The sequence below is a fragment of the Chaetura pelagica genome, unplaced genomic scaffold (genome assembly GCF_000747805.2).
Source record: "Chaetura pelagica isolate M959 unplaced genomic scaffold, ChaPel_1.0 scaffold116, whole genome shotgun sequence".
Classification (NCBI taxonomy): domain Eukaryota; kingdom Metazoa; phylum Chordata; class Aves; order Apodiformes; family Apodidae; genus Chaetura; species Chaetura pelagica.
In genome coordinates, this window is record NW_009953655.1 from 744,382 (window position 1) to 766,341 (window position 21,960).

Sequence of the window (21,960 nt, forward strand, 5' to 3'; positions counted from 1 at the left end):
GTAACTGTGTGTCTGTGTTACCAGACTGTTTGTGTGCTGTGATGTGGACAGCTGGACATTGGTGGACACACTGATGCAAAGTTGTATCCTGGGAGAGTTCTGGTGCAAGGCTCTAACCTCTCCTTGTCAAACCCAAGAACCTTCAAGCCTTCTCCAAGGTAACAATTAGGGCTGTAGTTTTGTGTCATGACCTTCCCACTTCTCCTTCTTTGTTTGTCCACGCTGCAACCCTGGAGCCATAGGAGTGTGATGCAATTCCTTGTGCTTCTTGGTGGTATTTGGAGTACGTATTTTTCTCTGTTTGACTTGAGGGAGGATGTTTCCAAGAATGTAACTGGTTGGGTTTTAAATTGTACATTTCACCATAGGCCATTCCCTGAGCATTTGCGTACATGTGACCAACGTCTCTCTCTGTGGTTGGGACCAGTAAATGCTGCCTGATGATGGGTGACTGGGGTGCCCACATCCTCTCCATCCAAGGCCTGGGTTGCTGTGGGCTCCTGTAGGAGAGGCAAAATACGTGGTTCCCTTCCTTTGATGTCTGTGGGGTGTGATTTTCTGTAACAAAGGCTATGTGTTATTTTTGTGTGCAAAAACTGCCCTACTAAAGGATTTGGACCCTAGAAGAAGGCAGACATTCTTGTAATATTAATTTCACAGAATCACTGAATCACAGAATCATGGAATTGTCAAAGTTAGAAGGGACCTCTAGAGATCATTCAGTCCAACTCCCCTGCTAAAGCAGGATCCCCTAGAGCACATTACTCAGGTCTGCATCCAGGGGGTTTTGAATATCTCTAGAGAAGGAGACTACACAACCCCCCTGGGCAGCCTGTCCCAGGGCTCTGTCACCCTCACTGTACATAAGATTTTCCTCATATTTCAGTCGAACTTGCCATGTTCCAGTTTGTGCCCATTGCCCCTCGTCCTGTCACTGGGAAGTACTGAGTGAGTCTGGATCCATCCTCTGTGCACCTACCCTTATGAGGAAAGACTGAGAGAGTTGGGACTCTAGTTGGAGAAGAGAAGGCTGAGGAGGAGACCTTAATGCCTACAAATACGATGACCTCTCTTGACCTACTGTCCTTACTCTTCCTTATGCACCCCAGCATTCCATTGGCTCTCTTGGCAGCAAGGGCACACTGCTGGCTCGTGGATAATTTAATGTCTACCAGGACTCACAGATCCTTCTCCTCAGAACTGCTTTCCAGCAGGTCCACTCCTAACCCATTGGTACATGGGGTTCTTCCTCCTCAGGTGCAGAACCCTACACTTGCCCTTGTTGAACCTCATTAGGTTCCTCTTCCTCAAACAGCAATGTGCCCTGGCTGCCAAGAGGGCCAATGGAATCCTGGGTCGCCTAAGGAAGAGTGTGGCCAGTATGTCAAGAGAGGTCATTCTACCCCTCTACTCTGCCCTGGTGAGGCCACAGCTGGAATACTGTGTGCAGTTCCGGGCTCCCCAGTTCAAGAGGAACAGGGATTTACTTGAGAGAATTGAAGGGAAGGCTACTAGGATGATTAAGGGGCTGGAACATCTTTCTGATGATGAAAGGCTGAGAGACCTGGGGCAGTTTAGTCTAGAGAAGAGAAGGGTGGGTGTCAAGAAGGAAGGGTCAATCTCTTTTCAGTTGTGCCCTGTGATAGGACAAGTAGCAATGGATGCAAATTGGAACACAGGAAATCCCACCTCAACATGAGGAAAAGCTTGCTTACTGCAAAGGTTACAGAACACTGGAACAGGCTGCCCAGGGAGGTTGAAACCAGGGAGGTTTCAAGAACTGTCTGGATACATTACTGAATGACCTGCCCCAGATTCTGTGGTGGTCCTGCTCTGGCAGGGGGGTTGGACTCGATGATCTCCAACCCCTACCAGTTTATGATTCTATGATTCTGTGATTATTGCCTTGGGATACTCACTTTTAAGCTGGCATGACAAAATGGTTTAGAGCTGAGGTCTCCAGCCATTCTCTTCATTCTCAAAATGATCCTTAACTATTGTGTCTTTAACGGTGAAGGAAGTATGCTTTGAACTGTGAGACACTGACACTTTTCTGTACCAAATAATCCTACTCACTGTGTCCAGGTTTCTCCAGTGGTGGCTATGAGAAAACCACCCACTGGGAACTGTTGACTCCTGACCTACACCAAGTTGTCTGTGGCAATGCTAGACAGCACTGGACAAAACCATGACTGTGGCTGTTCTGGCAGAGCCCAGTACAAACAATGGAATTTCACTGACCAAGATTGCTCCTTGGTGCACCTGCCAGCTGTCTTTGGTGGCATCATAACCCTATTCTCCCTGAACCTAAGACCCAGGGTAGATGAAAGGACTTAAAACAGAGATCCTGCATGGTCACTTTCCTCATTTTAAAATTGGGCTTTTTTTGAGAGTGGGGGGAAACAGTTTTGGTGAAGTAGATGCATCACTGATTTATGCAGTAGCATGCAAACACCAGTGTGACAATATTTATACCACTAAGGGGTTTTGAGATGTGCCAGGGAAAAATTAAAAATCATATAATGAAGAGGCTAGTCAGGGTCTAAATTTGGAGCAGCTGCCCTGACCTAAGTCAGTCCCCTCAGTGTTAGTGGACAAAACCCAGATTTATGCCTTGTAATTCCTCATCATATTGGGACAGGAAAAGATGGAAGTCAGCATGAATTAACTGTGGAGGGTCTACGAAATGGAAGTGGTCCCTTGCTTGAGATTAACTGAAATTAGTGCATTAAACATAGGCTGTGATTTAAAATTCCAAATGCCCTTTGGCATCCATCTGGTGCCTAGATGAGTGCTTCAATAGGAGCTGTTTTTCACCCATTACTTTCAGCAGTCTTCCTGGCAAAAGGACAATGACATACTCTGCTGCTATTGCATTTGCACCAACTTTTCACTAAGTACTGATTTATGTTTATTTAATCACCATTACTGGTTTATATGTTATGCCTCATTTCTTTAAGCAGTAATATTCCCCCCCCCCAAATAAAAACAAAACAAAGCAAAACACAAAAAAAACCTCCAACAGAATAAAGGATTTATGATGGAAAATCCGTAAAAGGTCCCTTTTGTTCCACCTAATTTAATTTCACCTCCCGTTACCATTACCTTATTCTTGTTCACAGCACAGAGAATGAAAAGCTTTGGCAAGATTTTGGGTGAGTACATCCAAGAAGTTAGAAAACTTGGCCTTTCTTCTGGAAGGTATTGTGTAAGGCAGACATCCTGGACATAGCCCTGTGCTTTCCCCCTTCTGCATCGTTCCTGCAGTCAGTTTGAAGCTGTAGCTTAGCTGTGTTCAAGTATTCTTTAGGATAGAGTTTCTCAAACCTCCATTACCTTAAAAAGCTTTGCTAGTTTCATTCAGCAATTAAATCTTTTAAGAAATGGTTCACACAACACTGGCAGTTCTTAGCTCTTGTTTCTCTGGGTCTTTGGTTCAGGAGTGGTTAAAGGTTGGACCGGATGATCTTTGAGGTCCCTTCCAACCTGGCATTCTATGACCCTGTGAGTGATTCCAACCCTAGCAATTACCTGGCAGCATAACATTGAAGCTTTGTGTCATGCTTTACCTGTCTGATGCGACCACAGCAGTTCCATGACTTCAGTCAGAGCTGAAGTCCAGATCCACGGTTTCCTGCCTGAAAAAGACCAGTTTCCTTTGTGCTTCTATTTTTCACCATGATCAAGTACTGTCTGTTCTTAACAAAGAAGTCATCCTTTGTGTGGTAATGAACTAGCCAGTCTACACGTGAAATTTCTTCTGGAAAGAACATGCTGCTCTGAGAGGTCAAAGGCCCTCAGTTGCCAACAGAACTATAATTTAATGAGAAGGAGGTATTTTGAAAGAGAAATATCTGTGCTCTTGACCTAGCTCCACCAAATGGATAGGAAACACTCTGTGGTTCTAAGAGATAAAATGAGATCCTCCAGCTAAGCTGTTTTCTGTGTGTGCTACTGAAGACCTGGGACATGATTTGCATGGAGACTTGAACCTTCAGGTGTTCAAATGTGTGAACAACCTAGTTTTTCACTGCACAGGAAGAGTTTCAGCGTGGTCTAGACATACAGAGAGGTGCTATCACATGGAAGGGGGAGTCCTTGATGTGAATATTTCTTGTGCCTAAGGATACTGGAAGACTGATAGCTAGGACAGGACTATTGAGAGCTACCTGGCACAAGGCATGGTGTGCTAGATGCCCAAGTGTGTATTTAGAAAGATAGATATTGATATAGATAGATATTGAAATAGATATGCCAAGTGCACATTGTGCTCATCCAGCTAAACTTTGAACATGGTGGGCACGGACACATCTCATCTACAGCTAAATCCTGCCAGACTGTATACAAGAGGCATTTCTTTGGCTGTTTCACCAGCCAGGTGTTTACCCACTGGTGTTTACAAGACATCCGTTAGGATGGGCATTTCACAAAATGCAGCCAGCAGATACAAGGTAGAAGGAAGATTTTCTACAGACAAGAGTTTATGCCACTGAGTACATAAGAATTATTAGGTCACTTAGGTGGCTTCTGTCCCATCCATATCACTCATACAAATAACACAATGGTAAAATCCTTTTTCTGGATTAAAAGCATGACTTTGTAAGGTATAAATGATGTTAGCTTCTCTCTGCAGACGTTAGTCTTGGCAAAAGTCTGTCTCATCTCAGGAGTAAGGGCATTCTTATGGATCCAATTAGAGCAAAAACACTGTCTGGCAAGAAAGAACAAACCTAAAATACTTGTGATTATACAATGGCAGCTGGAATAAAATTTTCTCATATGGGAACATGTGAGCTCAACATGTAAGGAGAAACTGGGCTTGTCAGAATTAATTAGAGTGAGAGAAATGGCCTACGGTCAGAAGCTGCACACATTGTCCAATCCTGGGGCTGAGCCAGCCTCAAAGGTCCCTGGGACAGCAACCTCCACCACATTCCCAGAGATGGGAGGTCACACCAAGGACTTCTCACTGGTGGTGGTGAGAAAACTGTGGACCTTCTCTTTCATTAAAACATTATCTCATCCTGGTGACTGAATGATAAAGGTTTCACCAGAAGGTCTCAGAGCATGCTCTAAATAGCTGCTAGAGATGGGATATGGGCCAGCGCGTTGCAGAGAAACATACACAAGCTGGAGGGTGGTTGGGATAGTAAGAGGGTTATCATGGGTAATACATCAGATCTGTCCACCTGAAGTGCATAAATAGCTGCAATTACATCAGTACCTAAGTACTGATGGTGCTCTTCTAAGCTAGAGATTTCCTGTTATTCACAATTTATATGGAGAACTGGGGGACAGGGAGACTATAGGATTTCAGTGGGATCTAGACATTCAGTTGCCCTTCCAAGACCTACCCCTGGGGACATGTGCATCATTACTCAAGAATGGCCTCTGAAGGGTTGCCAACTGCCTGTCCTTGAGATGGTGGAGCCCCAGTGCCCTTGTGCTGGTGCACTGACCTGCTGTGCTCCTTCAGGCACCAGAACTCACATCGGGCTTGGAAACTACTTTGCAGACAGTGTAGAAATAGGTGAAGATTTACTGGGACAGTAGAGTAGGGTGAGAGGGTGGTAGCATCCTCATCAGCACCATGCAGTGAATTAAGCATCCTGCTCTCCTGAGTCAAGATCCTGGGTCTTGGGGGATCATTACCCTAAAAACAGTTTCCAAAGTGACATGAAAACAGTTTGTTTTCCTTAAGCTTTTGCTGAACTAAACAAATCAACTTGAAGTGGAATGATGAAGGAGTGCAAACGGTCTAGAGAGAAAGACAGCAAAATAGGCACTATTATCATCCTGCACTAACAAAAGGGTATCTGAGACAATTCTACCACAGGAGGACTTATTTCATAGATAAAGTGTAGATGGGGGGTTTATAGGAGCTTTGCTAAAATAAAGTCCTTTTATCTAATTCTTGTTAGTTAGCTTCAATAATACTTTTATTTTGCCTTTTCTTCCATATGATTATAATTTATGTTTCCAGGACAGAAGCTGTTCTGAAAAGTGACTGGGGCTTCAATCTCAGCTGAGATCTTCAAATTCAAAGGCAGATTTGTGCCTGCCCTCTTCTGCATCAGGCCAAATCATACTTGTCCTTCTTTCAAAAACGTTTTTGGGGCAAGGGGAAAGTGAAACCCTTAAAATTCTTGGTGTTCACTTCAGAGGGGTCCTCCCACTTTAATTAAATTGAAATGGACATCTTAGAGTACTTAGAAAAATTCCTACTTTTTACCTGAGGTAGTTATTCATGTCATTGTGTTCCCATGTGAAAGGACATCATGTGCTCTAGTAAAGACCAGGAAGGGTTATGTCCTTTGGCTCTCTTCTTGAGGCAAATGTACAGATGGTATCTTGGGCTCAGATGTATGCAATTCTTTGAAATTTGATTTGTCCTCTGGTCCTGTTGCCTGTTATGCTGAGTGGCAGTGGGCGGAACTGTCAAGTTGATGTCCCCATTGGTGAAAGTATGTATTTCAGGAATGCTCTGTAATATAACCTGGCTCATTGTTGACAGCCAGAACTTTCCATGAAGTCCCCAGGCTTCTTTTCTTCTCCTCAGCTTGCTTACTTATTTGGAGGTCAGCAACAAAACAGGTGTGCCTGGAGTGCAAGGATGTACCAGCACACCAAACTACAAGGTTCACAGAGAGAAGGAGAAGGCACTTCCTGGGGAAGAGATCTCTTGCCACTCAATGTAGGCTGTCCTTATATATCCATCATTGCCTGGTGTGTTACCCAAGGGCAAAGATCTGACCAACTTCTAAGCAGGCAGTGTGCCATCATAACAGATGGGCATAAATGGGGCAGCCAAGAAGCCATGTATGTGCATCTAGTGTGTTTCAGGGTTGGATTCCAAGCCAGGAACGTCGGAGCAGCTGTCCACCCTCAGTTTACGTGCCTATAGTTTAGGGGGATCTGCCATCACTAATCCAACTTCAGAGCTGGTTTAACTTTCAAAAATTAAAAATAGCATGTCCTGCCCCATATGGTAGGTGAGTCTTGACCCATTTACATCAAGGGTTTTGTGTGGGAGAATGTAGTGGGGGGCGAGCATCAAAGAATGGCAGGGTGGGGATTGTCTTAGAAATCCTGACAATCCAACTCTAGCCAGGGTGCCCAAGGCAGGTTTTGGGCTCTGTTCCCTTGCATTGAAGAGGACCTATTAATCCTATTAGTCCTATTAGTGTCAGTCCTTCAACTCCATGCCACACCCTATCAGCAGTAGCTGGATCTAGTGGCTCAAAATCAACATTTTTTTAAAGCTCTAACTTCCATGTACTTACAATTGAATACTCCTGTCAAAAGCCTAATCTCTGGATTTAAGATTCCATCACTGCCAGATGCCCCATCAAAGCATTTAATGTCTGTATGAAAGATGTGCTGGTGTTGCAGATGTGTAGATGCAGCTTTTCGCAGGGAAGGAGTATGATTTTTCCTGAGTCTAATCACCACAATTTTAGGAACATTTGAAGGCTCAGAGCTAGAACTAATAAAGGATTTAGATTGGAAAATATCTGTTGCTTAAGAACTTGCCTTAGATGTTTAGTTGTTGGAGAGGGATCCAGATTTGTGAGTTGGGTACTGTGGCTTATATACTCCACAGATCACTTAGGAAAGCGTGTGGACCAGTCAAAATGTGAGAAGCCACCCAGATTAACCCTACGGAGAGGCTACATATTAGTGTGTGTTTGCAATCTTTTATGTCCTGAAACCTGGGGAAGTGATAGCCTGATGACTAGAGCATCTTAATTCAGTGCTCATCCAAAGCATGGAGAACCTTACATCTCAATTGTTATGACATAAGGATGTGTAATATATGATGAAATTCCAGGATTTAACATCTTTCTTCCTCTTGTAAAAGGTTAATTTTTCAGCCACTGGAATATCAGAGGAAGCTGGATGTACCTTCACATCCCAACAGCCCTGTGTGGGAGCTTGCCCCAGGACCTCTGCTCTGAGCAGTTATTTTTCCCTACCAGGCTTCACTGTGAATTAAGTGCCTGGCATAAATGCTGGTGTTGGAAATTTGGAAACTGTGGTTAACAGTACAAGTCAAAATGTTCAGGTGAAACTTTGGAGTTATAGCTGAAGGTTTCAGTTGACCTACCTTTTGTATATAGGCTCGCCTTACACACCTGGACTTTTTTGGAGTTTGGATTTGCAAACATGCTGTGATCCTAACAGGATTTTGATGTTGAAATCTTACTGGACATCTTTAGGTGCCACAAATTTTGCAAAAAAATTGGTCATTACCTAAACTTCTGTTTTTCAAGTTACTTGAGCTTAGTGACTTGAGATGTAGGGCATGGCTACACAAAAAAAGTCATCTCAGAGTGGGGCAGGCATTGGCTTTATTTCACCTCACTGACTCTGGGTTAATGCCTGCTCTTACCCATGATAGGTTGTGAGGTAGATCAAAGCAGGTGTTATCCAACAGCATTCCCATGGTCAGTTGTCATGACTTGGCCCATGGACTGTACACCGGGTCTTGTCCTGTCTGCAAGCCTTGCCCATGGAAATGTGCTGATGTAGTTGTGGCTTTACCTTCCTGGGTCACACAGATGCAGCTGGAAATTTTTTCCATCATCTAAAACATCTTATGTTTTCCACTTTTGTCCTTCTCTGTTGCATTACTTTTCTTCCAGATTTTCAGCACTGAAAATTAAACGACTCATATGTGAAGTTGGTGCTTGCATGCTTGATAGCCAGCAAAATGTTGAGTTGTGTCATGGCATCCCTGTGCACCCCGCAGTGCTGTGCAGTATTTGAAGCTTACAAGTGACCTGTTGGGCTGTGCCCATCACAGTGTGGTTACCACAGAGATGAAAACTAGCATACCTCATTGTGGTATGTGAGGTCTCCTGATTCACTAAGTTTCAACCCATGGTCTATGAACAGCATCTGTCGGTATGAGTGTTTTCGTCATTTACAGTGAGGACTGGGAATTTTGGACTGTACTGCCTCTCTACAAAATAGTTCTACAGAGCACTTAAGTCTTAACTTCTTTAGGGTGCTCTAGCTGTTTGTCTCACAGAGTGACTGTCTTCTAAATCCACTCTCATAAGCTCAGTACATTTTATTCACCATCTGCAAACACCAGGTGCTGCAATGTAAACCAGGGAGAACAGTTTCTGGAAATACACACCTGAAAATGGCCTTATTAACAATGGAACAACAAGCAGAATAAGAAGAAAGGGAAACCTATCATATAGAAATGTTAATTTTGCAGAGTTTTGGGGACATTTTAAAGCAGAGTAACCTATTGTTACCTGTCATGTATTGTGCATTCAGTATTTCTATTCAGATGAGGTTAAGGCAGCCTAAAGACAAGGCCAAGATTTTGGTAGGCAGGTAGTAACCCAGGAATGCAGGAGCTCTGACAGTTTAAGACTGACCTCGTCTGCAGCTGCTGCCTCAGTAAAGGAATGGGCTAATTTGCAATATTTAGTATGAATCTCACCTCATGTGGAATTCTTAAAAACACAACTCATGGAGTTAAAAAGGAGGCGAGAGTAAAAATGAGTATAGTGCAAAAATGAGTGAGAGGCATCATGAAGGTTCATGATTGTTGAGGAAAACATATGAAGTTTACTTCAAGCAGGGATGGTTATCCTGCTCTTCCCTGTGTTCAGCTTCTACCAGAGCACTGGAACAGGCTGCCCAGAGAGGCTGTGGAGTCTCCTTCACTGGAGACATTCAAACCTACCTGGACACGTTCCTGTGTGATGTGCTCTGGGTGATCCTGCTCTGGCAGGGGGTTTAGACTAGATGATCTTTCCAGGTGCCTTCCAACCCCTAAGATTCTGTGATTCTGTGATTAACTTTGCCTTCTCTTTTGCTGGCTGAGTACATTTCTGCCCCTGCTAATGAGAGAAGGAGACTTTCACCAGAAAGTGCTGTGAATCTCTCCCTTTGGCAGGATGGTCAGGACTGGTTTTGGGAGGAATTATGACTACTTACTTTGGGAGCAGCATGGGGAAAGTCAGAGTTATTCTCCACCCAGGCTGGAGCAGGGATGTCTATGGCATCAGCTTCTGCATCCTCTGACTCCTGCTAGAGACTTGGCTGCTCCGGAGTTGGCATCCCTTGCCATTCCACAGCCTTGGCATCTGCAGCACTTGGGTTTGGTGTGTGAAGAAAAGACCTCTGTCACAGCAAAGCAGATTAAGTCTTTTCTTTCAAGAACTTTCTGGACTTGTCCTATTCCCCAGTCACTGTGAAGCTCCAGTAAATACTCTGTTAGCCAGTTTTCTCTCCTGCTTCTAGGAACACACAGAATATTCAACCAACATATCTGCGTCGTCTGTTTGACCTCTTGGCATTCATTGGCTTAAGTTTACCTCATAGCTACTATTTTAGAAATAAATTCTGTCTCAGGTTTGTTTTTCAAGCTTAAAATGAAAATCCCAAATTGTGTCATGCCAAGAGTCAACACTCCTACATGTTGAACATGTTCTGTTTTCCAGTGCTCTGCTGCCAGTGTCTAGGGGTGAAAAAAGGCCTAAACAGGCTGAGTGTCCAGAGTGGAGTAGGAATGGGCAGCAGCCAGCTTGGAGTCTGGAGCTTGGATCTTGCTGCAACAGCTGAGTCACTGTTTCCCCAATCAATCTGCAAAGGATCAATAACCAAAGCTTTCTCCTTAATTGACAAATGCAGCTATCCCTGCCCTGATGAGCTGCTGGCAGCAGTGTTCTTCAATGAAATAAATCTAATTAGGTCATACAGAGCTGGGCACACCACAGTCAGTTTGAAGAGTTGTGCATCTTGCACATCTGCATGTTGGACACCTTTGGACCATGGCTCCTGGAGAAGTGGTGGTGCAGCAGAGTTCCCTGGGTTTTCTACCATCTGAGTCTGAGTTCTGTCTCTTTTCAAGTCTGAATTCAGAACAGCATTTCAGGAAAATGAAGGGATTACATTCCAGTAAGGCCTTGGGAACAGGGCTGGATGATGAGGTGCCAGAATTCAGCACAATTTCTGCTGTGATGCTCCAAACTTCATCTCAGATGCCACCTGACACAGCAGGTACCTAATTTTCTGCCAGAAAGTATAAGCAAACATGACAAGCCCTGGCACAGGTAAGATACTTGGAGTCATGCATGAACCTCAAAGGATTCCCATTCGTTTCCCTTTCCTGCCTATGGACCAAAGTGCAGGGTTATTCAGATAACATACGGCATGGCCTTTAAAGGTCCACTAAGTGACTTGTGTAGCCATGTAGAGAACCACCCCTCCAGCTCATCTGAAGCTGGGCTATCAGTTCTCTCTTTGTTTGCCAGGTCAGATAGCCCATAAACCACTGGAGTTATGCACCCCTATTGAAGTTTTGTCAGTTTCTGTACACAGTTAAATATTCAGCACATCAGGGGAGACAGGGAGAGGTGAGCTGGAGGAAGAATATTGTTTTCAAATCTTGGATTCAGATCCCTACATTTCAGGTGTATGTTTTCATCCCAGAGCTGTATAAGAGAGTTGGAGGAAAGGCAGACCAACCTTGGAGACTTAATGTAATGGAGAATTCACAGCTGTGGTACACAGCTAACTGCACAGCAATATCTAATTTGCTTAGTCAATTTTATCCCTCATACTACTAAGATCTGTCTTCACATTTAAGTGGAAGTTTTCAGCTGCAAAGTCTTTGTCTCAGACACACTCCAGATGCAAGCTAGTGTATATAAAGTAAGAATACAGCTTTAAAAGGTTGATTTTTTAAAGCACATTTTCTCTTCAGTTATACTAATTTTTCTCCAGAGATTTCAGCAGGCAACTCCTCATTTGCTCTGTGGGGAGGGATGAACTGTTCTTTCTGCAGGGAACCAACATCGAGGTCTGACCAATGAACACAAGTTCAAGCACATTGTGTCTTCATGTCTGTGATTTAAAGAGCCTTTCTGAAGAGGCAAGCTAAAAGAAAACCTCTTACTTGTGAGAAATCTCAGTACAGTTGAGATAAGTGACAAAACTTCAATCAATTTCCCACCAGGAGTGATTTGGCTGAAAGCGATTATACCTCAGTAACACAAATACAAAAACATCTCAAAGGCTAATGTGGTCCAGACATTCATGTTGAAATGAGAATCATCTTGTAGAGGTGTCTTAAAGGGGAGAAATGGAGACAGGTTTGAGAAGGATTCACTCAATGCTTTATCTGTAAGGAGTTACTGGAGGTGGGGGGACTGACTTATCTCCTTCAATACCTGAAAAGAACCCAATTTCTCCTAAGGTGATTTTGCAGATCCCCCTTTCTGAAGCTGGGCACGGTACAGCTGAGTTTCCCAAAACTGCTAGTCACTTCAGAAACATTTGGCTCTGGGGTCTGTCCTGAAAACTTTTCTCAACACATCCAAAGATAATCTCAAGTCTGCCAGAAGGACCTTGGAGCCAAAATATTAACTTTTCATTTTTAATTTCTGTCCCCACAGAGTTTAGTTGTGCTCTTAGGTAAGAAGTGACTTGCTTCTGCTGGAAACTGCTTTCCTCAAGCCTTGCACCTCACATGCCCCAGTGTTTTTGTAAGGAGAGAAAGACCAGCTCCCCACTATGCTGCTCAAGGAAAGCTGGAAGGTGGATAGCAGCTAAGGAGCTTTTTAACACTCTTAGAGTTTTGTCTGTTCTTTCTCTTCACTGAGCAAGCTGATTGGCATCCCAGACACATTCAATCACGCTCTGCAAAAAAGCAGTATTTTAACAGCTAAAAGGCTAATTCACCCAAAACTTCACTTTTTCCAAGAAAATATGCCAAGCTGGGTTTGAAAATCTACATGCAAATAGATCATGAGATATGCTTGATAATTTCATGACTTTCTATGACACTTATTGTGAGGATAGCAACATGCTTTTGTATGTTAATGCAGTGACTGATCCATTTTCCATAAATCTTAACCTTATGTAGATAAGACAAATACAGATGTAAAATACATGGCTTGCTTCATCCACATGCAAGTCCAGCTGTTTCTGGATGGAAAGCTGCCATAGTTTCACAGTTCATAACAACAGCATGAAAAATTTTAGAGCCAAAGTGGTATTTCTTCCACATAGTGACTGGTCTAGATGTTATCACAAGCTGCATGAGGTTTACAGCTGTGTGACAACGTGAGCAAGGAGATGCTGATTTCACCTGTTAGTAGCAGGTGATCATTCAAAACACTGCCTATAAAGCAATCCTGTCTCAGTGGCTTGTCTCACTTTCACTTTTCCAGCCCTCACAAATAAGATCTTTAGCAGCCGAGATTCTGCCAGGTTGGATTTTCCATAAGTGTGTTGAGAAGAGCATTCAACAAGGATGCTCCTTAGAAAAACCAACGGAAGTATTCATCAGAGTATGTGAAGGTTGAGCTGGAAAAAAGTCTAGCGTAAGTATGGGCACATGCCAGACCAGTTAATACTAATAACACAAACAACTGAGCACCAATACTGGCACAGAGCTGAAGAAAACATGGTGTGTGGGACCAGGTGAGAAGAAAACAATGCTGGAATGGAGCTCCATAAATAGCTTGCTTAACTGGACAGCAGGATACCAACCAATGGCAAAGTAACAGAGAGTAACTGCAAACATTGGGATTAAGGAGGTGTGAGCAAGGAGGAGGAGGCAAAAAACAGGGCAGTGTTAGGAAAAATGGGAGCAGAGTTATAGAAAAGGAAAGTGGAAAACTGAGAGTGTAACAGGAGAAATAATGAGATCCAGGGCAAAAACCCAACCTACAGGGAGGTTACACCCCACTTCATGGCACAAAATTTGGTTTGAAAGCTTTGTTTTACAAATAAGAAATGTAAGAGGCCTAAAGTGGCAACAATTTAGGGTGGCAGTGGGCCATGTGGTCCAGCTACCCACTGTATCTGTCCACCATGGGACGTGTTTTCCCTCCAAACAGTGGGGTGACTCATGCTTTAATGTGTTTGCAGTTGCACAACTGTTGTTGGGTTTCTGTGAAGCATGCAGACATTTCTTTTAACCTCCGGCCTTTGCTGCTGTTTATGAGCTTTTGATGGTGTTGTTTTGCATGTTTGAGTAAGTCAGAGTCAGACCCCATGACCCTGTGGGCCGGAGGAGACCATTCTCTGGGCTCACCCAGGGACTATTAGCTCTGTTTAGCAACATAAATGTCCAAGAGCCATATTCAGTGTCACTGGAGGCAGTGGGAAGGTTGCCACCCATTCAAACAGATCTAGGGCTCAGAGCCAAGTGTTTCTGTGGACCAAGATAGGGAGACACTTCCTCTCTATCCAAATCATGGAGGCTTGTGTTTTGTGATTCACTTCCCTTCTTCAGTTTATCATGAAAGAGGGATGACTTTTCAGTATGAACATTGACAGGATGTCTATATTTAGCATGAGACTTACACCCTTTACAAATTAAATGCACTTAAGAACTGAAGTAACTTAAAGCCAAACAAGTTCCTCTTCAAATGACAGGTCCTAAGAAAGAGCCCTTAAAATTCACAGCTGAACTTGTTCTTTCTTGAAGAGAAAGAGGCAGAAGCAGAAGTCAGTGGGATCCAGAATATTTTTTCCACTTCCAAGAAAAAAACAAGACAGAAAATTGAATGCCATGCGGGCCCAGTGAAGATGGGTCACATCAGAAGTCTCCTGATCCCCACCTCTACTAGGGCTCAGCCTGCAGCCCACTTGGCCTAGCGGCATCCTCACCAGAGAGCCCAGGGTACACAGCAAAAGGCCAGTGGAGAGCTGGCAAGGGTGCTTCTTGCAAGGGAACATAAGAAATGGCAGCTGCTTGGAACAGTGTGGGAAGATCATCAGGGTATTGTGTGCCTGAAGCAGGTTTGCCTCCCATGAAGCTATGGAGAATAATTCAATCACAGAAAAATAACAAACTAAAAAAGCAAGAAGAAACATTCAGAGAGAAAAAGAGAAAACAAGCCAAAAATTCATTTGCAAGAAGCAATTTGATTTGATTTCCAGTTCTAATGTTTTGTTTTGGTTTTTTGCATTGGCTACTCTTTTCCTTGAGCACCCTGAACGTCATTAAAAGTCCATTTATTTCATTAGCTTGTGCATCAGGCTAATTATATCCTATGCACGGCACACTTGGAATTGACAACCCAAAAGGGACAGCTAGAACTGGATTTGTTAAAAGGAGTTTTTCATTTTATAGCTCTATAAAAAATAATGATACAGTTCAGTCCCAAACTCACAATAACCAAATCTGTGTAACACAAAATCCTTTCCTTCAAATTTGGGCTTCCTAGTTAAAGCCTCAAAGATTTACGTCTCCTGTATTTTCTCTGTCTCTCCAGCAGTCTCAGAGGACATCAGGTCACTGCCTCATTTAAAGGTGCCCAAAATAATCTAGCCAGTAAAATTAAATTACATGAGGGTTTTTTTTGTGTTGTGTTTTTTTTTAATCAACAGTAAGGCCTGGGGTTGGCCAAAACTTTGTAAAACATTCAGAAACACATTGATCTAAAAATAATATTTAATTCTGACATAATATGTCTCTAAGGCCCCTTTCAGTGAGATACTTTAAAAACATGGATGTAGGCAGTGCTGGCCTCAAAAGAATTTATGTGCTGGAGGCTCTGGTCCTACCAGTATAAATCTGTGCCTAGATGGAGGACTCTTCATCTTGCAGAAAGTTCAGTACTGCTAATGATTGTTGAGACAGAAATGACCCCACTTCAATCTCAGTTTCCTGGGTGAGTTTGTGAGGCTGACAACCCCCCTGATTTGTAAACTGAGTGAAGAAAGCTGCTCATGGACCAGATATCCACAATGGCGCTTTTACAGCCATTTTTTTGTGGTTGTAACTGTGTCATAAATAACCTGAGACAGCCCTCTTTAATAATTGTTTAGGATCTGGAAACATAACTAACAATTTCCAAGTAACAATCCTTTCGCTTCTAACAAGACGGAAGAATATGAGAATTCGGGGTGCGACTGAGAAATGTCACCCCACGACTGTGCACTCTGGTAGTTTTCCAAAAGCCCTCTTCCCTGGCCTAGTGTTGCTCCATTGATTTGTGTGTGCCACTCAGATATCATCATGGGAGCAGATTCTGCCTAATACAAGGCTGTTTCATAAAGCCTGTCCCTGAATATATTCTGCATGTGTTTTGAACTGCCTGCTTGACAGCAAGGGCAGTCTCCCCTATTCTGGGTTGCCCCTGAGCACAAGCTGCCCTGGAGTCATCAGACCCTTGATATATGAAAGATATACTGAGGTAAAGAAGTCCACACTTGCCTACAAATCTCTACATTTGCCTACAAATAAGCTTGAATCCTTGTGGAGGAAGGTTCCCCCTGGCAAGTACAGGCTCCCTCTGGGTCCTCGGCCATGCAATCACCAAATGTCAAGACCATAATAAAAGTGCCCCAGAGGGAACACACAACCACTGGGTGTCCAATGGACACAGAGCTGAACCACAGACATGTTTCAGACAGACCAAGGAGAAATCTGCTGGAAACCAAAAGCCTTTGTTAATTTGCTACATAGCTGGATTTGAGGACAACATTTATCAGCAGAGGTTGGAAGGAGATTTATACCCAATATGTATTAGCACAGCACCAAAAAGTCTCATTTTAAATTCCAGACACTGAGGTTTAAGACAAAAAGTATTCATGGCACCTTCCCTCTTCACTTCTCACCAGTTCTTTGACAGAAAATCTTTCTCTTCCTGGGGAGGACTAGCAGCACAATTCCTTTCTGTCCAAAATATTTGTTGGAATGATTTCTCCTTTCAGCAACCAAAGAAAAAAAAAAAGCCATTAAATATTTCTAATCAATTAGTATTAATTTTTATATTAGCCTTCCCTACAAGCAGCACCCTCTCTTACAAAGGCTAAGCTTTCTTGGCCTATGATAAGAAAACAAGTTATTAATCAATATATTTTCCAGCATACGTGTTCCTTGGCAGCTACTTTAAATTTTCTCTTTTGAGCATGTGTGTGTCTCTCCACGGATATGTGTGAGTGTGGAAGTGTTCCTGTTTCAGAAAACAGAGTTGTTGGACATGGATAGGAATGTGTCTGGCATCTTCAGGAGAAAGACTCAGAAGGAAATCAGTGTTTGAGTGAGTTTTGCAAGATATCCAGCTCTGACTCTTTTGTGGTTAACTTTCCATTCCAAAATTGCTAATGGTGAGCTGTCCAGACCATGTCCCTTACCAAAGAATTTTGGAATTGTGAGAAAACAATGAGTTAGCCGTTAGGAAAGATTAACCTCCCAATCTTAATCCTCCCAATCTTAATCCTCCCAACTATCACTTTACATAAAAAGGCCATTCATGTCTAAATCACTGCTAAAGACTCCTGGATAAATGTCTCTCTAGTCTAATTCCACTGAAACTGTCACTCCTACATCAAATATATGGTGATTTAACATGAGCTGGCTAGTTATTATTTGCAGTAGTGTTAGAACTTTCATCTAATATTGGAGTCCTGTTAATGCTACCACACACTGTATTTACACAGAGAAAACCTAAAAGTTGAGCAGAACAGACAACACAGAGAAAGGACACATTTTTATACTCTAGTCAATAAAGACTCAAACTAATAAGATCATTTGCTCACAAATGTATAAAGAATTTCGAAATTGAGATGAAGTGAACCCAGCTTTGCTAAAGACCTCACCATTCCTCCCTATTGCTTTCCAAAGCACATTAGTGTTTAATTTATTGTGGGAAGGGCAAGCTGTCCCTTCTGATTTTACCAGTGCATCCACATCCAGAAAAAAAAGAAAAGTAACAATTCAGAATAATTGAATAAATCGTTTCCCAGAATAAGTCTGCTGGCAATCCTTTGCATCAATAGCATTTTAGGCCTAGGTGCAAAAAGGTGCTTTGTGCCTGTCACTTAACTCAGGCATTTTAATCCCTGCTGCTTTCCTGAACAGGATATAGACTCCTCAATATATTTGCAGTTTTCAGGCTCCAGGATTTAAAAGTCAGAAAGAAAAATAAGTTTCAAGCTGCCTTTTTTTTTTTTTTTTTTTTAACGTTAAACCCTGTTTTGTTCAGGAACCCACTTAGTACATACATGTCCAATCACTATGAGCACTAAACCACCTGATTGTTGACATACAGTTGGCAGTCATGATTTTAACATCCTCCATCCATGTGGTTTCAGAAAAGGTCCATGCACTTTAACCAGCTATGGAGACAGCAGCAGAAGCCTCATGGCAGCAGTGCTGTGGTTTGGTGGCTCCAGACCTTGTAGTGAGACAGCAGCCATCTGTGCTGGTGTACCAGCTCCACACATCCATCCTGTGAAGTTTGCCTGTTGATTGTTTGAGCACAGCATTCAATTTTGGACAGAAAAAAAATAAAATGGCAAAAAGAGCCCAGGTTTGGATTCTAGGCTGCTGTCAGGGGTGTGGGTGTTGCTGAGCCCACCAACATGAGGGGGTGACACTGACTGCATTAAAATCACCATGGACATGCAGATGGGTGCAATAGGATGGATGGGGCAGCATGGAGATGTTTTTCCCAACATGTCTTCCTTCACTGGCTCTGCAGAAGGAGATCTTTGGCATGAAAGCTCAACAGCTGTAACCAGTCCAGTTGCAGGTTTGCCTCTGGCGCCAAGTGATACTGTTCCTTAGCCAGCACAAGTGGTCAGCTCTGTCCTTGACAAGAAAAACGAGCTATCAGAGGAGGGCTGACAGCTTCCAAGTGTTATGGACAGAGGTGAAGGGAGAGGTTTTTGGCATTCTAGAGCCTCCCTGTTATTGCAGTGCACCAAGTGAAGTCCTGTAGAAAGAAAGAAAATAAAGAATCATGTTGTTAAAGGCTGCTGTGCTACCAGGACAGCAAGCTGGTTCAAATCACTTTGATTCTGCTACTTTTACCATGTTTTCACTCCTCAGGAGCCAAGTGGCTCATCTCATCATGGTGGGATGTCATGCTGCCAACTGGGATGTGAGCTCCCTTTCTCTGTACAAATCCATCTGGTTGTGTGAAGTGTCCAGGGCCTCGTCTGCATCACACAGCAGGGCAAAGCAGAATGACCTCTCAGGCACCTTGGTAGCGGCCATTAAACATCTGCACTCTTCAGCTGTCAAGATTTGCAGTTTTGAACGTTATATTAGTAGGTAATTCCCATGTTCTAAGATTTTGAACACTAATGAAGGCAGCTACTGCGTATTGAGAGGATTAAAAAGGTTGAAAACTGGGTAACTGGTCTCAGAGAGTGGTGGTTGGTGGCACACAGTCTAGTTGGAGGCCAGTAACTAGCAATGTCTCTGGGGAGTCAGTACTGGGTCCAGTCCTGTTTATCATCTTCGTTAATGATCTGGATGATGGGCCAGTGTGTACCCTTGGCAAGCTTGCAAGACAGTTGTGCTGCCACCCAGAGGGACTCAAGAGGCTGGAGAAATGAATCAACAGGAACTTCATGAAGTTCAACAAAGAGAAGTGTAAAATCCTGCACCTGGGGAGGAACATGGTCCCGGGCATCCAGATCTAGGTGACCCCACTTGAGCAGGCAGTGTTAGACCAGATGACTTCCAGAGGTTCCTTCCAATCTCAACCATTCTGTGATCCTGTGATTGAACAGATAGAATAATCTTGTGTGATTTTAAATCTGTCAAACATGCTGTGTTGGTGCACTGGTCCTGTTGGAGGTTCCTGGAGGTTTTTTTATCCTTGGGGGTGTTTTAGGAAATGAAGAGCGTAGCAGGGCTTGCTCCTTTTTCAGTAAAAATGAAAAGCATCTCATGCACAGCACTGCTCCCCATCTTCTGGCACACACTGATAAGGGGTGTTTAAGCAATGCCTCTCTAGGGTACAGAAGTAATTTCTGTGATTCTACTGTGCTATCAATGTGCTCTTGCCTTCCCAAGAGGTAAAGGTGAAACAATGACCTTTATTTTCAGGATGTTCTGTGAGTCCCAGTTCCCTCTTGCTGTAGTTGTAGCTGCTTTGGGCTGCTGCCCTCACTGCAGAGTGTCTCCAGCTGCAGAAATATCTGTTGTGACAGCAGGACAAAGGACATGTCAGGAAGCACAGGAGATAAATGGCACAACAGCCATGCTAATGCTGTGGCTGATCAGGTAGCTGGAGAGCTAAGGCCCTGATGGCTGGATGAAGCAAATCAAAGAAGGCAGCTTCTCTAGGCCATGTACGCTACTGTCAACAACAATTATTTGGATTAGAATTTATTTCACCACATCACTTGATGGCTTTTAAAGGAATTTGAAACATTGATTAATATCTTGAAAGCTTTGTTGGATTTCTTATTGTGTTTGGGTGCAGTGAGCAGTGTTGCCTGGTTATTGCCTGTTATATCAAAAAAGGACGAAAACCCCAAAAAAGTGTGTTTAGTTTTCTGAAGCTATTACCACCATCTGTGTTCCAATTACACCTGCAAATCCACTTCAGAGCAAAGCTTAGGCATCCTGGAGACCATTCTCACACCCAAAAGGGCAAAGAGGTATTAAAGAGCTCCAGGAGAATGTGACTATGCCAAAACCAGGGGAGATGTCTGTTAAAAGACCAAAACCGAATCTAGTCTTGGCTCAAAGCTTTAACACCAGGACTTCATAAAATTATGGAATTCTTGGGGTTGGGAGGTGCCTTTAGAGGCTTAGTCCAAAACCCCCCTCTAGTGAGCAGAGATATCTTCACCTTGAGCAACTTGCTCAGAGCCTCATCCAATCTGACCTTGAAAGTTTCTAGGGATGAGGCTTCTACCATCTCTCTGAGCAGCCTGTTCCAGGGTTTCACAACCCTCATGGTGAAAAATTTCTTCCTAATATCTATTTTAAATCTACTCTCTTTCAGTTTAACACCATTACACTTTGTCCTATCACAACACACTTATAGATATGGGGCTGTATGCACATGCAGAATTAAAGTATAGCTGACCTCCATTCACAAACTGGAATGGCTACCATTTCATCTGCTGGCAGTGTTTGGGTGGGAGCATTATCACTCAGCACAAGACAGATGACCTCAAGTCCACCAGTGCTGCATAACACGTCCCTTCAAACCTGCGATGCTGGCGGGGCAAAGACTTGTGTCTAACACTGGTCATAAATGGCTTTCCTGAAAGCTCTGAGGCTCCTTATCTGCCCAAGGCCAGCTCTAAAAGCCTGGAGCATTAGTTAGCAAAGATAACTGAGTGTATACAATTTCCATATGTAGTTCAATAGCTGATTTATTTTTATTACTCTGAATGAACTGCATGGCCAGAGAAGATTAATCAGATGTCTAGTCAGTCCTCTGGGCATAGCCTGGGCTACTGATTCCCTCCAGCAGTTCCCACATCAAATCCAGCAACAATAGACAAGGAAGTGTCAGTTATCAAAGGGTCTGAAAACACTTTCCATTGTTAAGTAAAGGATTTCCTAATGATTTCCCATGCCAAGTAATAAATTGTAAGCTACACAGTGTATGCCATTACAGTCCAGGACTACTCTGAAGAAGATTAATTTTAAAACTGAATGACATCTCTACCACCTCTTGTCATAGTTGGCTCAGGTCTATCCCCATTATCTGCAAGGCTGAGTTTAATTCTTCTCTTTTCCTTGCCCTTCCTCTTCCATTCTCAGCTGGGAGACATAGAGAGAGAAAGGGGAATACAGTATTTTGCATCCAGATCTGACAGCTGCCACAAGGGACATATTTGCTCTTCTCTGTGGCCTGTCCTGGCAGACTTGAGGCACAGCCTGGTGGGATCAGGCCATGACCTTTTCCATGTCATTGGAAGTAAAGAACACAAACTTGTTCACTGCTTCATAAATGTACTAAGTGTTACAATGTTATTTTTAATGGGGTTTTTTGTACTTTTTTTTTTCCTTCAGTGGCTAGAAATTGCAAATGGTCAGGAAAAGAAGGAGGATTTTAGGGGAACTCAGTTCCCTTGGGTGAGCTGTCGTACACATGTACAGGAAATTGAATGCAGAAATTATTGCATGTGAGGCTGTTACAGACGTGACAGGGCTATAAAACAGATCTTTCAACTGCCACCCATTGTGGACATTCCAGTTGTAAAGGGTCACAATTT